General features: G+C 35.8%; 1 protein-coding gene across 7 annotated transcripts in view; it reads left to right on the top strand.

The window, feature by feature from the left end:
• Positions 1 to 18,840, top strand: part of LUZP2 (leucine zipper protein 2) — a 345,602-nt gene that overhangs the window by 305,952 nt on the left and 20,810 nt on the right. The gene's annotated exons all lie outside the window — the stretch shown is intronic.

Below are 18,840 nucleotides of genomic sequence, written 5' to 3'. Positions count from 1 at the left end.
TTCAGAAAATTTATACTAGCTTTAAGCTTAGGAAAGTGTTCTTCTGGGGCTCAGAGGGGTGAGAGCTTGTGTTCAAGGAAGGTACAGGTCTGGATATTTGGTGAGAACAGGCCAGGCCAGACAGAAAAGCATTTTGGAATGTCTGTGTAGGAACACAAGAGCCTGAGTTTTCTGTGTTGGCACTTTTATGTATTTAGGTTAAATTTAGGCTTGCAATTATTTTGAAGGCATAATGAGAATCAACTAAAGACACTGACCAGGGCTGCTGAAAATATGAGATGCCTTTACTGTGACGAGTCTAAGCTTCTCGACTAAATTTTTCAGGGTTTGGTGGTGGTTGTTGCTGTTGTTTGTATGTGTGTTTTTTAACCTAGAAAAAAGTTATGATTCATCTAGGAAAACAGAACATTTCTTAGGCTCTAGACCCTTAACCATTTCTTTCTACAAAACTAGAAATGATAGATATAAATATTTTATATTGTTTATGAAGGCTGAACAATTTTTTATTTTTATTTGTAGATCCTTGAAAACTAATACAATAGCTTTAGATTAAAGAAAAATTAACAAGCTGAGTGTACCAGTGTATCATCTCTTCCTTCTCCCTTTGTAGGTCAGGACAGAAACCTAAAACAGAACAAATTACGTACGGAAATAATTTCTGTTTTCTAAAAGTGGAACTATTACTGATCAGATAATGTGTTGTAATATTCCAGTACAAATGAAGGTTATGACTCCTGAAAAAAGCAGCTGCAAATTTGTTGCTCAAGAAACTATGGAAAAAAAAATAAAATAAAATTGTGGATTTACTTGCGTCATAAGAAAGATTAAGACTAAAATCTTTTTGAATGCATCTGATTATTTTTACTTAGGGCGACCTCTGTTGCTACAACATGCTGAAAAAATAACTAGGAAATTATTTCTCTTTAGGTAGTAAATTTCAATCTGACTGTTGTATTGTGTCAGGAAGCATTCCAAATTTTGTTAGTAATAACCCCACTTCAGAGATCAAATGTCAAATCCAAGGTGTTCTTTTGAAAAATAAAAGATGCTAGGCTGAATTTTAAAAAATGTTAGTGTAAGGGATTGGATACTTGACATTCACAATATGCATATACTTTTTGATAACATAGTCTCTCTTTCATGGGAGAAAACCAAAGCTCTATAAAGTAAAATATTTATGACTGTTCTTTTCCAATTTTCTATTGATTTTGCTGAGTCCTTCCTTGCTGTTGCCCAAATCAATTTGATCACTTTCTGTATCTACCTGGTATTTTGGACCATGAGGGCAGAGTAGCTCAAGGTTTTCCTCTTTTCCCACTTCCTTTCATTTTTCTCTTCCTTGTTTCTAAGTAGTCGTGATCATTTCTCCTAATATACTACTTTTGAACATTTTTCTCTCTTTCTGTCTAGCTAAATATTCCTCTCTGAGTCTCCTATTCCTTCCCCAAACTTAATAAATTACATGACATGGTTTTCCTATAAAATGAATATTCAGGCCTCAGGGTCCGGTGTTGTCTGAGGCAGGTTTTTTAAAGGGTCTGTTTCAAAAAGATCATAAAATAAAAGCTTAGACCTGAAACGGTGATGGATTTTAAACAAAAATTTAGCCTGTTTAGTCAGTTGTGGTGGGAAGTGAAAATTCCATGTAATTGTGAAAAACGCATAGAGCAAAACTTCTTTGATGTAAAATTGAACTCCAGGATAATACAAACTAATACTTATGTAGCCATGTGTGTTCGAATCTCTTCGGGAATTCTCTATGTTCACAATGGAGGAGAAAAATAAATAAATGTGTGCCCGCTTTTACAAGAGGAAACGGGTTGAAGCTAAGGGAACAAAATACAACATGTGTGGCCAACTATGTGTAAACAGAAAAAACGTCAAGGACAGTGAGTAGAACCGTGTTCCATTAAAGCATTAGGAAGTCTGCCTCTGTGGTAGCTCACTGCTTTTCTACGTTTGTTTCCTCCACCTTTATTTCTGACAGAGTTAATGAGATGTCACTGGCACCTGCAATTTCAGTGACCTGTAGTTCATTGTGTTCAGTACAGGGATTGGGAAATGGTAATTAAAAAGAGAAAAAGGCTATTACTAAATGCAGAGTCAGCCATATGTGTAATATGCAGTAATGACATCCAATCGTATAACCCTTTCCTAACACACAAACATTATGAAAGTAAAATAGCATTGAAAAATGACATCTTCCTTTGGTTTAGAATTTAATTTCAAAGTGAGTAAGGAATACGTGCCCTTCTAAGGTACTTACATTACAGAGCTCAGGTACTAAAAGTATCTTTAAGCCTAATGTAGTAAGACTTTGTTTTTAGAAAGATGAAAAGTAATCTAATTGCAGAAGCATGACTAGCATAAACTAATGCCTCATGAAGGTCTCTCCTGTTCTGTTTTTTATAGCTCTCTTTAGGCTTATAGACTTCTATTACCATTTTGATCAATTAGATACCAACCATAGTCTTGTATTATTTTTGCTTTAATAATGATTCATAAGAGAACAGCAACTGTTTCTCATACCTTTTATTTCCTGAATTTGTTTCAGATTGAATGTTTTTCTTATTTCCTCAGAAAGCTTCCACAGAACTTTTTCTAGAGTCCTTTTTCTTCAGTGACTAATTTTTAATAAAATTTTATTACATGCAGGAAAACATTTAACACCAGAGATCATTAAATTGAAAGCTGAAGCTGTTTGATTTTATTGCTTACTTTTAAGAAGTCTTCATTATTAGAACATTATCTTGACAGTAAGTTAGTTTTAGAGATTTTTTTATTTATTTTCTAACTAAGTACAATCAAGGGAAACTGGAGGGGGAAAAAAGCACCTGTCATCTCTTTTGTAGTCCCTATCCCAGAACTACATCATTCTCATTGAAGTTTCTGACGTGATCTTTATAATTACCCTCATTTCATAGATTAAGTGTTTGACCTCTCTCCTTCTTGTAATCGGGTAGAAGTAGCTGAACTGGACCATTACCCCAGGGATCCTGTGACTCTGAAATAGGCAGAGGGCTAATAGGCTGAGGGCTAATTTGTGACTACTGCTCTTTCTCTGGTTGTTAAATGCAGTTCTGTTTGCCTGTGTATGAAGAACTCTCTCCAAAGAATGTCCTTTTTTAAAAAAAAAATAATAATAATAATAAATCATGCCTTATTTCTATAAAGTCTCCCACAATACTGTGGACTACCATTTGACAGTGGCTGAAAAAATGATGGGAGCATGTCACATTTAAATTTCCTAAGGGATGTGTAAAATACTATCAAAGAAAAAAAGGTCATTAGGTATAGCTAATGGTCTTGCATGGACCTGGGGTAATCTGGGATAAGCAAACAATTCACATCAATCTTCTCAAATTCTGCTCCAGTCTAAAACCAGGCGTCAGTGCTAGAGCAGTCTCAAGCTGGCTGTGAGGATAAATAGCTTTCTGGAAAAGCTTATTATTCTTTTTCTCTATCAAAGGGAGAGGAAATCCCCTTAATTGCATATCAGGTGTTGTACTTTTAGAGATATCTGTCCTCTCCTACTCAAGTGATGGACTTTTTCAACATGTTTTTTTGTTTGTTGTCTCCCCTATTGACAGTGGACGTGATTGGGTGAAAATAGAGTACTTTTAATTTTAGTTCAAGTTCCACTCAGCAGAGAGCTAGTAACACATTGCTTTATCTTACGACTTTACGAGCTGATGCACTTGTTACATGTTCCATTAGAAATCATGGATATATAAAAAGGCTGTCCATTGTAATTCTTCATTTTTTGATGACAGCAATGAAAAAGAAACTGAATTTTTGTGCCTTTTCAATTCCATATTAGTAAATCAGTTTTAAAACTTGTTAGTATTAATGCTTTTTTCTAACAGTGTTTTGTGTAAAAAGATATGAAATGTGCAGAAGATCTAATTAAGCATTTTAAAAGGCTTACAAGCTTGAATGTAATTGTGAAAGTACTCTCAAGGGGATTTTGTTACCCAAGGATGCACTAAACCTTTATATGATAATTATTAATGAGGTTATCCTGTATACAAAATCTATTAATCTACTGTTGCAAAGTTTCATTTGATATGTGTATATGAAGCCAAGAGAGGTGCATTAGAGATACCTGTGTTCTTTTATTTAAGCAAAGACGTGATTTGGAAAACATTCAAAGATATATCATTGATTCTTGAGAAGTGGGTATTTTGGCCATTAACACTGAATTTTCTATTAATTTGTTTAAAATCATTGTGTTGAACCATCAAGCATAAAAAATGCAGAATAGACTGGTGACAAACCTAGGACAATCAAATGCAATTTAGTTTTGAGTAATTTAAGAAATCACCTACTGAGCTGAAACTGAAATCTTATTCCATAATTCTTAAGCTGTCCCCCATTCCAAATTGATTATTGTGTAAATCTCAAATGTTAATTTATTTTTTGTAAGAAAGTAATATTTTAAAGGAATGTGCTCTCCATTCATGAAAAAGATAACATTCTATTAAAAAGCTTTTAGTATGAAGCCTAAACTTGTTCAGCTCTTAAAATTAAATAGATGGTGTTTAAATTGAGTGTTTGAAATGATAACAAATGGGGTTATAAAGTTAATATTTAATTCTTTTATTAATAAATTTTGTGATGGTTTATGGATTGTATATAGACTGCTTTTTTCTAATATCTGTAAAAAAAAAAAAGTTCTCATTTCTGTTAATATAACTGTGGTCATGATGACAGTAGTGTTGTCAGGGACTTTTTTATGATGACACCTGTCTTTGTAAAATGAGCTTAAAGAAACAGATGATTGGAAGAAAACAGTTTATCTTTGAAAAGCTCCCTTTAGCAGGATTCCTGCTTTTTCTTAAATCAATAAAAAGCCTCTTTTGAGGCATGCTTGGGGAAAAATACCCAAGTCTTGAAATGAAAAGCATTTCTCTGTTAACTTGGCTCTGTAACTTAGCTCCTGCTTCAGAAGGGTTCCAACTTCACTGAGCCAGTCCTTCTATGGTCTATGAGTCTTCTGGCACCCTGAAAATACAAATGCTCGTGTTTGTGACTGTAACTTCAGTAGCTGCTTATGTTCATCTGGGAAGGCTGCAATAGCATATAAAGCATATTCTGACACAATGTATTATTTCTGCTCTGAAATGTAAGAAGTGTTATACAGTGTTCATTATCCCCCAGCTAATTGCTTTTTCCTTGATGATGGGTGTAGAAAATCAAGATCCTTATTAAAACAGTGTGTTGATTTGGTTACTTCAGTTTCTTAAGTATCAAGAAGTAAAACAGCAATAAATGAATGAATAAAACAAAACCAATGATAACCAAAAAATAAAAAAAAAAAATAAAAAAAATATCTTAAGACGTTTAGGTATGATAGAAGTTGTGTAAAAGAAAGTTTTGAAGTTTTTTCTCTGCCTTGAAGGACAACCTGTTTGAAAACTTGAGAAATGGTAGACAAGTGAAAAGAATGAGAAAAAGGAGTTTGTACTCTTGTCAAAATCAAATAAGCAAAATGGTGCAGAGCTCCCTTTGTCCTTGTCTGAAGGAAGCTTCCAGCTGCCTGAAAGAGGGGGTGAGTGGTGTGGACCCCCTGTACTGTGGAGAGCCCCCAGCTCCCTGTAGCATGGATTGTGGTGGGGTAGAGAGATGGTGGGCTGTGGGGAGATCCCTTTGCCTTTCCCAAAAGGTTTTTGGGAGCCTCCACCTTCCTCTAGGATCACGATGTAGTTAAGTTTGTGGCTGTGTGTGTTTTCTTATTCTTAGGTCAATGTAGATCCAGACTCTCTGCCCTGCCTGGCCCTTCCCTGCTCTCCCCTTTCTGCCCTTGCTCACCTGGTTGCTCATCTGCTAGCCTGGTCTGGTGCAGCATTGTAATACCCATCTTGCTGTGACAAGGCTTCCCCAGCACCAGTGTGATGCCAGGAGCCTGGTGGCTGCATGCTGTGGCATAGTCAAGCCATCACCAGGGCTGGTGCATCACTGGGACATGGCTAATCCACCATTCAAGCAAGAAAAATACATTAAATAATAAAGAACAACTGATAATGTGAGGGGGGGGAATTAGGTAGCTGTAGAAGCAATTGAAAGAACAGCCGCTCAGCAAAGGTTAAGAGAGAATTAAAAGCACAAGGTTCTATCCGCTGCCCAGTTTTAAGAACTTGTGTTCCTACTTGCTGCTGAGATTTGTGGGTTTGAAGGTTAAGTTCTGGAAGAAAAAGGATGGCTGAATTCACTGAAGTTCCCCCACCTTTTGAATTAAGACATGTCCAATATCAAACCCTGCATCCATGAGTTGCTGATCACACAGAGGATGTCTCAGAGAGAACTGCAAGACTTGTGTCTTGCTCTCCCTGACATGAATTAGAGATTTTGCTAGGGACTGTCATGTGTCTCTGTGTGCTTGTCACTTCGATCGAACACTGCAACAAAACACATTTATTAGCTTCTATCTCCTTAGTTCACTGCAAACTATTACATTTTCTGTAAGTGCCAGGACAAGAGGCAGTGGGCACAAACTAGGGAGTTTTCCTCTGACCATCAGGAAACACTTGAGCACTGTGCGGGTGGCAGGGCACTGGCACAGGTTGCCCAGAGAGACTGTGGGATTTCCATCCTTGGAGATCCTTAAAAGCCACCTGGACGTAGCCCTAGGCAAGTGGCTTTGGGTGACCCTGCTTGAGCAGGGGGTTTGGATCAGGTGGCTTCCAAAGGTCCCTTCTAACTTCAATGTTTCAGTGATTCCGTGAAAATATTTCATAAAGAGTTAAGAATATACAAATAAAGGTCCACGTAAGAAAGTCATTCAGTGCAATAGGACAGAACAAAAAGTACTCTCAGATGGGAGTTTTTTTTTTTTTTTATATGTATGTATATACTAATGTACTAATTGAATTGATTTGTTCTTTTGAGGCAAGATAGGTTGACTGGACATAGTGATTGGTGGCCATCACTTAAGTGGAACAATGAGCACCAGCAGATGATGGTGAACGGTGCCCGACAAGTGGAAGAGTAAGATCAAGCTGACTTTTCTCATAACAAGTTAGTGATGGTAAGAGACTACTGATCTAGATGTCTTTCATCTAGTAAGGGAGATTGATCTAGGAATTGATTAAGCATTTTGAAAATTTTAAGAAAGGAAAACTCATTGAAATTACCATTTTCTCTGAAAATAAAAGTTATAGAATTATCTTTGAATTTCATGTACAGCAGAAATTAAAGTCAGGCAGTCCAAATCAGGAGTCTGGTAAGAGTATTGAAATGATGCAGGAAGTACAACAAATAATTTAAATGACATCTGTAGCAATAGTATTAGAGATTTTTCTCAAAACAATTACAACTGAAATGCAGCATACTGTTTGAATAGGATGACTCAAACTTTTCAGTAATCAGGAGCATATTATTTTAAAAGTAAATTCAAAAGAGTTGTAAAAGCTAATTTAAAGAGGGGAGGGAGGAGGTTTATTTATATATATATATAAAATGCATTTATTTGTACCCATGAATATATACCTCCTTCTCTAGCCATCCTCAAATTTTGCATACTGCAAAATATAGTAGGTACTCCAACTAGCCCAATCTACAAGAAAGCAGATGATAAAATTTAATAATGACAAAGGGAATGCAAAATTATAGGTTTAAACCATATATATTTATGTGATTGGCATTTATAACTATATTAACAAGTTTTTCTCTAATAACACTTTCTCTATAATTATATATATGATAGTCCAAGGAATACTTGTTCTGTTTTTCAAATATAGTCAAGTCTACATCCTTTTCCCGTTCTTTTGGCTGCACACAAATTTGCAGTAAACATCTAGAACTGTTGCTAAACCAATGATTATTAGAAGAAATATGAAGTGAAATATGCCATATCAAGTGTGCTAATTGCATTCTGACACTAGACATAGGTGCTCACAAGTAATTGGGCCAGTCAAAAATAAAATTGTACCTATGTACTCATGGCTTCTGATATCAGTTGGAATAATATTTTGGTATCAGTGAAAGCTGGCATCTGCTATGAATTATTTATATTGAGAATAGAAAAAAACAGTTGTGGACATCTAATCTCAGCTGGCATATTTGCCACAGAAGTTTTCTATAAAGAATTTGTTGTATACCTTAAGATTTTTAATCTACCAGTATATCATTTGTATAAAAACTCTTTAAATTAATGCTTTCATCCATGTTCTCAGCACCAGAAATTTGGAAAAAAAAAAAAAAAGAAAAAAAAAAGAAGTTATGAACATGCTGTGATCCAGTTAAATTATTTAAATCCAGATTCTGTCTGTTCACTGGAAGAAAAGACTAGGTAACTCTCCCTCTCCTGTTATCCATAGTTCATCTAGGCAGAATTAAAACCACCTTCAGTTCTCTATTACCCTTAGGTGCTTTTTGGTTTTCAGATATTAGAAGAGCTAAATAGACCAAGACAGTAAATTTCTTTACTTGATAATTTAGCGTCTGGCATTGTGTCATCATTACTGAGTGCTCCTGGAAGCATTCTAATGCTTAGAAAAAAAATGCCACCTGAAAATGCCACCTGAAGCTCTAGGACTTTGCTGTCCAGCCCATTGTTATTTATTAATTTAAAGTGACTAATGTGAATTAAGCTCTTTCCAAACACTTGGAAAAGCACGTTTTGTAGTTTTAAGAGCCTACAGGAAAAACTCTTTCCCTGTCAAGCTAATATATCACAACTGACTCCAGTGCAGTGCTGGCAAATTACATAGTGGCATGTCATCCTGGCAAGAGCCCAGAATAATGAAGAAAAAGGACACAGATAAGCACATGACGTATTACTAAGTCAGAAGTTACTAAGAGGAAATGTGATGAAAGAAATGATGTGGAAACAAATTCATGCATTAGTGCGCAGTAAGTCTAATGCTGTCTTTTTCCCTTGTAAGCCCTGCCTGTTCTCTATTATGAAGATTGACACTATCTTGATGAAACGTGGTTTTAGACTACTTTTCATTATTCTAAATTATTTACAATAGGAATTGTTAGGCATGGGATCGAGGAAAATGGTAAACTTTGAAAGGAAGAGATGTTAAATATTAAGCTCTTCCAGTTATACTCATCCTATGGTTCTTGAGTTTTCTTTTTTATTTTCAGATTTAACAATGACAACTATCTGCTCAATGTTTCACCAACCACTTAATTAAAAGGGTCCTAGGAGTACTAGGTTGATTGTATTTTGTAGAATGACTTTGTGGAAAAAATTTTTGTAGAAATACTTTGTGTTTATGGGAGTACAAATATATATTTCAGATACTTATAATCTGTCAGAAACATGCTTACCTTCCTGAACAGAAGTGCTATAAGGCACAGGTGATGGTATTCATCATGACCAAATTTATGTACAACTACTGCTGTGCTGTTTATTTGGTCATCATACTAACGTGACCAACAGTCAGGTTGGAAATAGGTAATGGCATTCTAGCAGGAATTCATTTTCTAGTTTTAGTACCCTTCAAATACTGAGTGGAAGGGGACTGAAATGTATGATTCTTAGTACAATGGTATAACTGAAGAGAGTAGCAGAGTGTTTATAATTGATATTTTTCTTTTCATAAGCTTACATTCCCATTACAGTAGTGAAGTGAAAACAGCTGGGGTTATTGTCTTTAATTGAACTGTCCTGAGGATCCAGAGCAGTCTAGCTTCAGCTGGCAGCATATACAAAAGGCAGCAGGGAAAGCTGAAGAAAGGAGAACTATCAGCCTTGTTGGTTAAAGCTAGCTGTGTCAAGCCCAAGTGACATGCGACAGTATTTTCCTATTCCTGCTTTTTAGGCAGATTCTTCAGTTTTTTCTACTGTGCAAACACTGCTGAGTTTGTAGTGTTGACATAGCATCTCTGTTGTTTGTTGGTGTTGTTTTCTCCCTGGGACTATTTTAGATCTTTCCAGTCGTTAGTTACTTGATTAGAAAAATTCTCAGCAGAAATGTAGATGAATGTTTGTGATAGCAGACCTGTGAAGGGTACACAACCACATTTGGTAGGAGCACATAATAAATTATGCCTGTAAATACAGGTCATAGCTCAAACAGTAAAGGGATGAATTCATTTTAGAAAGGAAAGCTCTCTAATATTTTATCAAAAAAAGTAATAAAAAGAAAAATCTTGATACATTTCTAAAATGCACATCCTTCAATAGAAGCACACATGTATTGAGCAGACCCATCAGTTATATTGCAAACAATAACAGCACAGTATCTTGATCCTGTGCTTGCCCCACTATTTGCCATTTCTTTCTTTTTTTTTTTTCCCTTTGTATTGCTGAGAGTGTTGTTACCGATTCTTGTAAAGAACTTAAATCAAAATACAACCACAGAATACTTCTGCAACCTCTGTACCACCCTCGCACATAATTTCTCTAAATCTCTGTGGAGAACTTGAGATTTTTGCTAATGCCTTTACTTCCTTTGGTCTGTTTTACTATGAGAGCACTGTGAGTGCATGTTGCGTGGGCTTATTTAATTATTTGAACTTTTTATTTATCTTATCTGCTGTATTGTATCACCTGATACGAATTTAAGAAGAATGTATCACGTTTCTTTCTTGTTTAATCTTGAAAATGTCTAAGAATAATTTCTGCTTCAATTTCTTTCCAAAAAATTTTCTGCCGTGAAGGAACTTCTTCAATTCTTCAACTAAGTTAAACCTAAATTATACTTCGAACAGGATACTTATTCACAATTTTTGTATTGGTCCTAAATAAGGATTGTCTATTCAGTGAGTTACTGGATCTTTCACTGAACAAGTACAATTAGAATGAAAATATCAATGGTTATACATATATTTATACTTACATAGACTTATATATATGCTGGGAATATTGGTTGATAGGCAGTTGAATATGAGCCAGCAGTGTGCTCAGGTGGCCATGAAGGCCAACAGCATCCTGGCTTGTATAAGAAGCAGTGTGGCCAGCAGGTCTAGGGAGGTGATTGCCCCCCTATATTCGGCTCTGGTGAGGCCGCACCTTGAGTACTGTGTTCAGTTTTGGGCCCCTCGCTACAAGAAGGACATGGAGGTGTTCGAGAGAGTCCAGAGAAGGGCAACGAAGCTGGTGAGGGGTCTGGAGAACAAGTCTTACGAGGAGCAGCTGAGGGAGCTGGGGTCGTTTCTTCTGGAGAAGAGGAGGCTCAGGGGTGACCTTATTGCTCTCTACAGGTACCTGAAAGGAGGCTTTAAGGTAGTGAGGTGGGGGTTGGTCTATTCTCCCACGTGCCTGGTGACAGGACGAGGGGGAATGGGCTAAAGTTGTGCCAGGGGAGGTTTAGGTTGGATATTAGGAAGAACTTCTTTACCGAAAGGGTTGTTAGGCATTGGAATGGACTGCCCAGGGAGGTGGTTGAGCCTCCATCCCTGGAGGTCTTTAAAAGACATTTAGATCTAGAGCTTAGTGATATGGTTGAGTGGAGGACTTGTTAGTGTTAGGACAGAGGTTGGACTCAGTGATCTTGGAGGTCTCTTCCAACCTAGACGATTCTGTAATTCTGATTCTGTGATATATATAAGCTTATATGTTCATTTATCTATATGCATTTATCTGTAGTGTTTTCTATATTACTTTCTCTTTTCTCTTGAAATGGTTGCCTTTCAATAACCAGTGAAAGTTAACAGTCCATTTTTCTGCACTCATATACACTGTGTTCTTCTAAGTTTATAAAGTAAATATCAGTGACCCATGTACATGAAGAAGAAAATCTGTCCCACGGTCAACAACAAGCTTCTCATGAGTTGTTGATTATAGCTTAACTGGGAGAAAAGGTGAATAAGAGGAAAATGTATTTGGTCACTAATTCTCCTATTGTGAAACAGTGTTAATGGATTAATGTCAGAGGTGCCTCATCTCTGCATCAGAATTCCATTAGATGCCCATGGGATCCAATACAGAAGAGCAAAAAAATAAATTTGCAAATATGATGGCTTTTATACAGGTAATTGCTCAAATTTATTGTGACCTGAAGGAAATTGACTTTTGTAGTTAGCAGATAGTCACAACAAAAAGGTGATAAATACAAACAGATATACAGATTGAATTTCATCTGACTCATCTACATATATAAACTTTGCTTTACTATTGTTTTCTGTGAAAACAAACAAACAAACAAAAAAAACTGTGGTGAATAATGAATGGATGGGTGATTCAGGAAAGAAGAAAGGAAAAAGAAAGTGTGAAGTAGTGAAATAATCTTGACAATTTAACACCAGAGAGAAACTTTTTAGCTTTAAGATGCCTTTGAATTCTGACGGCGAAGAGCTGTGCATAAATCAGAAGAAAGCTTATCTGAAAATTTGAGTTTATTATTTCTAAACTATTTTGCATATGAAACCATAGATATATGGCTATGGAATACCTCACTATTAAAGAGCTATGAATAAGAAAAACACAGTTGTACTAGTTAAAAACTTTACCGGAATTGTCGCTAATCCAGAGTGGAACTAGTATTATTTGTAGAGAAGAAAACAGCTATTCTTCCCTTGTGTGTTGTGTTGCGAGGTGTGCGTCCTTGCTTCTGCAATTCAGTGCTACTAAGGGAGGGCTGATAATGAAAGAAACATGCTCCCCCTCTCTTCTCACAGGTGAAGGAAAATAAAAAGATTAGTTCTTTCTTAAATTCAGTACTTTTATTCTGTCAAATATTCACAGAATATTGATGGAGAAACATTGGTGCAGACATTTATATGTGTGTTATGTAGCTTTCTAATGCTGTTTCTCTAACCAGTGCCTCTCTATACTTTTTGCCTTAGGGTGTGTGATACTAGTATGAACAGCTCTGGAAACCTTTTGGATTAAACCAAATTTAACAATGCAGGAATTCACTGCTTGCATCTTTATACATCTATTAATGCTTTTCCTTTGAAAAGTGTTACCAAAATCCACTCTTCTTAAATTTCAGGGTCATTGTTCTTCACTCAAAAGTTTTCCCCTGGAGGAAGAATACAGCCATTATATGTTTTTTTGAAGTCCAAGTCATGACATAGTTAGTTGCTCATTAGTTACTGAGACAATCTAAAAAAATTGATTACAGCCCTCCAGATTTCTTTTCATGTAGAGAACACTATTTGCAACACACCTCCAAGACCCTTTGAAAAGTCAGTGATTTCTGGAGGGGTTTTACACATGAAAAGAGAAATAGCCTGCCATTTAGAAGCATCTTATACACAATTAAAATTACAGATGTGTTCTATCCAGATGGAAACTTTACCTTTCTGATATGTTAGTGTTTTGTTTTAAAGGACAGTGAGATTTCTTGTTGTTTTAGAATAGGTACAATTGTTTGGGTCTTATATTATGGTTTTTGATAACTTACTGATTTTAGAATCTTTCTGAAGATGCCTTGGAACCGCACAGTCCTTGAACCTTGTCCTTTCTTGATAGCACATCCTACAGGAACACAGTCCAGCCTCTCAGCTGGTATGTCTCAATATCTATGCTGAGTTGTATCAGTATTCTTCTATATAGGTGACTGGCTATGTCTTTATTAACATCTAGTATCCCAGTGAGAATATCTCATGCTTCTTCTAACTCTCAAGGAACTGTGCAGGCTCAGTTCTTATTAGGAAATGAGTGTAAAAACTATGTTTCCAGTACTCATCAACTGAAAGTGTGGGTACAGAAGAAGCAACTCTTGATTTGTCTGTACCTAAGAGGACTTTATACCTGCTGCTGTTTTACCTTTGAAGGTTTAAAAGGAGATATTCAGTATCTTTAGTGGTGTATCACAGTCATGAATTTTTGCAGTTTAGAAAATTCTTTTCAATTGCTTATGCATTTTAATTTGCTGTATGACAGAATGAATACCAAAGGTACATAGGAGTATGGTACAGATTAATTATTAAGAATAGAAGATGACATAGTTCAATTGGAAGGGACCTTCAGACATCATCTAGTCCAACTGTTTGATCACTTAACAACTGACTCTTTACATGTTGGCATCCTCTGATAACCACAAAATTACAGACGCTAGAGTACAGGGGAGTACTCTGACACAGAGTACTTTTCTGTCAGTACTTGGGCTAGAACTTGAGCTGAGTTGTGCAAATGTTAACCTAGAGAGAACCTAGTGCAACCTTCTCAATTTCCATTTGTGAAACTAAAATCAAAAGTTGGGCTGTCATGAAGCATAGCATTGCTGTTTTGCTGTTGAGACATATGAAAAAAATACATGTATTTTCGTGATTCCATGGTTCATCTTGATGTTTCTCTCATGACATGACAGTGTAGTGGCCTAGAGAAGTGCAAAAATGGAGAAGTTTCAAGTAACTCCCACTGCAGATTGAGTGGAAGAAAAATGTGAAAGCAGAATATCTCAAATGCACGATTTTAAGATTAGACTAGCCTCGGTAGAGTGGCATTATATTGTTTCAATATTAATTTAGAGACAAAAATAGCAGAAGCAGATCAGCCAGCTTTTGTGTGAAGTAGTCCATACAACGAAGTTACAGACTTGTGTCAGAAATTCTGTTGAAAGGCAATAAGGTGGTGATAGAAGTGCCAAAAGCAATTCAACTTAGTCAACATGACCCTTTCTCCTCAAGCAATAACATTGTGCCTAGATATTTACAGTACACATGATGTGTTGTTACGTGCGCTTAGCTGAGATCTCCAGTCACAGCAAGCAAGTCTAAATCTCTATTAGAAATTTGAAAACTCAGCTAATCTACCAGTATAGCGTTTATTTGTTAAAATGCATATATTATTTATTGATGAAGTTGATTGTCTGTTTGTTTTTCCAAAGTGCACATTAATAGATCACTGGGGAATACTGATGTGGTAGATATCTTAGCACATAACACAAATGGAGGTCTGGGACCTCTCTGTTATGCAGTATAGCACCAGTACAAATGCTGTACAACCTATGCTTTGCAGTTGAATATTATTAGTTTTTTTAGTATAGTACACTTTAATTTTGGTATTTCTATACAGAACGTATACTACAATTTATTCGCCATCCTGGTTTATATTTATTCCCATATTTATATTTTAAATGCACATCAAGTCTCGGGAATTCTAAAATATATTCACTGACTTGCCATGCTTAGGGCCTAAAAGAACTCGGATTTGTTTGGAGATGGAATTTTTTGTGTATTCTACCACAATATTCTTAATTTTGATTCTGTTGTTTCACTTATCCCTGTATGGGGGTAAACCGTGTAAGATGCATCATGACCAACTAAATGAAACAAAGTTCTGTTCTTATTATTTCCACTAAATAAGTGATCCTGTGGTTTCCCATGCTGTACTTCTGCTTTCTCATCTATGAAGTAAGTGGCATTGCTTATTGAAAAACACTGTAGGAGAGCTCTTTTGAGCAAGCTGATTGTTAGGTCCTCACTGATTCATTTTTTTCAAATAAGTTTGAATTTATAGTGCAACAAACAAGAACTAAAATTAGGGAAATGAAATAGAACTTTACATGAAAAACTGTTTGCTGTTGTTGGTGTCATGTAGGCATGTTATCAGAATATACTATATTTGTTCTTTTTCAGTTATCATTAGTCTCTAATGCCTGTATGATTCTCTTATATTACAGTGGTTGCCTCTTTCCTTATTTATTTTCTGGTGTCTTGTTCGTAGTAATTACAACTTTCTTCCCCACCCCATGGGTAGCACTATCTAGGTGATGACTTTTCCCCAACCCTAAGGCTCTGATTTGAATAGGAGCCAATGTTCTGTATTCCTCATTTCTAATGGTATCTTCTAGGTACTGTGACTGCTAAATGGTTTATGAATCTGTGTTGGTCTTGGCAGGTGATAACACAAGTAGGTAGAAAGTATAATATCCAGAAACAGACTGAGTGATCTGACAGTACTGAAAAGAGACATAATGGAATTCTGCAGCCTCAAGTTACATTCCCAGGAAAATTGTCTGGAAGGTGTGCTAAGGAAAAATATTTTTAAAACTTTTTAATACTAAGAGATAAATGATGTTCACACAATATATTGCCAGACAGGTGTAGAAGGCCCTTAAAGACATTCCAAAGTCTTTCTTGGAGTTCAAAAGTGTACTTAAAAACAAGATTTGAAGGACATTTTTGTTAGATAGTATAAGGCAGCAAGAGCTAATCCTGCCTTTCAAAAAATTATTAGAAAAATATGATAGTGCTTGGTATCAGGTCTGTGGCATAGACTATATTACGGAGAATTTATCCTTCAGGTGACTATGGGGTAAAAAAAGTAGATATACATTTTACCATGTACAAAGCCATCATTTCTCAAGTTGCCCCCAATTCTTTTGGTTGACTTATGGAAACAGAAAAGTTAAAGTTTATAGTTGAAACACAAACAATTAATGATATGGATGCTGCAATTCTATTAGTAAGTCCTTCAGCAGTACAGTAATTCAAGAAATTATTGATGTGCTACATGACACGTACAGGCATATTTTTAGGCCAACTACTTAGAAGTTTCATATAATAAATGTAATTCTTTTCTTGGCCATTTTAGAGGATGTTCTACTTTTCCTTTTATGTCAGTAATGTTGGTTTTGGTGTGCTGGGTGCAATAAAATGCCTTGGAAGCAGTTTAACAATGATATTTTTATGCTCTTAAATGTAAGTCACTCAGTGACTTACACACACCTATGTGATATAAATATGGATTTAAGGACCCACTTCAGAGAAATTTATGGAACAGCTGTTTGTGGAGTTAAGAACACACTGTAGGATGAATTATAAAAATGTCTTTAGCGCAACTTTGTTGTAAGCCAGTGAACAGACCGTAGTGCCATGAGATCCTGATAGATCCTTTCCTACAGATTGAAATCCTGTAGTGCTACACAAGCATTTTCTTGAAAATCTGTGACAGAACAGGAAATTAATCAAAGGGAATTCTCGGTACAGAAAGTTCATAGAAATAGTTTGCATATAGGGATTAAAAAAACAGAGGCAAAGGACTTCATAGTAACTACACCCTTTTTTGTAAGGCACTGAGATTGCTCAGCTTGCACTGAAATTGCTCCAGTGGTGCCTAGGATTGTGCAGAAGCAAACCCATAGTGTGTTATCAACAGCTTTCCACAGCAGTCAGCTGTCCTCAGAATATTCACGCTTCACTACATCATTAGAGGCAGTGCTAGCCTTCATGGCATGTTTGTATCATTAGCACAGCTGACTTGAAAGAAGGGCAATTGTATAGCACCAGAGCATTTCTCTCACCTATAAAAGTCAGGATTAACAAAAGCTAGGTCTGTAAATGGAGTAGAGTAGATCTAACGAGACTTTTTCTGACTGGATTGTACAAAGTATAATTTTGTTTTTTAAGGCACAAAATTTCATCTGTTGGTACACACTCATAAGAAAGGAGATGTCTTTCAAAAGATGTTTTTCTCCTCTTTACATATCAGCCAAATGATTAAAGGGAGGCAGAAAATGTAGACAGCTGTGGGAACACCTACCTGCTTACACACAAAACCCCAACAGATAAGCACACGAAGCAATTATTTTAGCATTTCCACTGGCTTCTCATACAGAATTCAGTGTCACTTGCTGATGTGATAATACTGAAATCTCACTTTGCTTTTTACTGATAAGATGTTCTTTCTAATGGGCTCATTGTGTAGGTTTTTAAATACACAAAAAAAAAATCTTGATGTTTATATTAGTATAATTTAAGTTTATGAATAATAATGATAGAATCACAGAACTTAGAATATGAATGTGAAAAGCAAGTTGGGATATTTTTTTAGCAAAGAAAAAGACCTGTTTAGGTTTGGCAGACTATGAAAAAAGTGTCCTTTCAATTCACTTCACAATTATGTCCTCTGCTAAAGACGGAAACAAACAATAGGCTAATCTACCACTGGTAGTAAATGAGAAATTATTATCTCAGTGCTAAATTTCTGTGCTAAAAGTTACATTTTTCATTGGATTAGCGTTCAATAACTGGGCACAGGTGTTTTTGTAATTAGGACTCATTTGGAAAATTTTACAGTGGTCAGTGACCCTCAAAGTTAAATAGCTTTTTTTTTTGTTGCTGTTTGTGTGGTGTTATTGTGATGCAGTGCCATTTCGAGTAATATCATAATACCATCTGTCCTCAAATATTTCGTCTAGATTTTTACACTGCAGATTTCCTCATGTATTCAGTTCTCAGTTCTATTATCTGCAGAAGACTAAAAATATCTTTTTTAATTAAGAATCTTTCCTCTAACTGCACAAGTTTTTATCACCCAAAAGTGTATGGCAGCAGAATTGTTCCGTACACCAAATGTGCCTGATTGTCTTCCACAGTCATATATTAAATTTCTTACTAATACAGGTTAGTTCTCTTATCACTAAGGTCAAGCTGCACTTTAAATGACTGTTTTTGTTTAGTTTGGTCTTTATTCATAAGGAGGTATACTGCAGAAAAGCACAGGCAAGGAAAAAATGTGGCAGCCTGAATGATTTTGCAGAGCAAATATAGCTTGTCAAAATGTACCCAGGCTGAAATTTTGCTGGGTTATTATTAGGTATTATATAGATCTAATGGGAGTGAATGAAAATTTCTGTAGTAGTAAGAGCCTTAAGAAAATGCTGTCTGGCTATTTCTCGACTTCAGGCTATTCTTGGGTTGTGGTTTTATTTATTTATTAATTTTAATGTGAAAAAGAAGTAAAATTAGTCTAAGTCAGCATAAGCTGTTTAGGACAAGCAATTGGGGGGTTATTGTATAGAGGTATTCATGGTTTTACAGATAGTAGCAGGTATACACTGTAACTCACCATATTATTCTAGGTTAAAATATTGTTATTCTAGGTTAAAATATTTTGACTTTTCATTTTCACACAAAAGAAGATAGTGATAGTGGGAAGATTGAAGACTAAAACGAGAAGATAGAATTGCTATAGTGAGCCAGTAGAGACTA

This window comes from Anser brachyrhynchus (genome assembly GCF_964034855.1).
Source record: "Anser brachyrhynchus genome assembly, chromosome: 5".
Taxonomy (NCBI): Eukaryota; Metazoa; Chordata; class Aves; order Anseriformes; family Anatidae; genus Anser; species Anser brachyrhynchus.
This window is presented reverse-complemented; position numbering and strand designations above follow the sequence as displayed.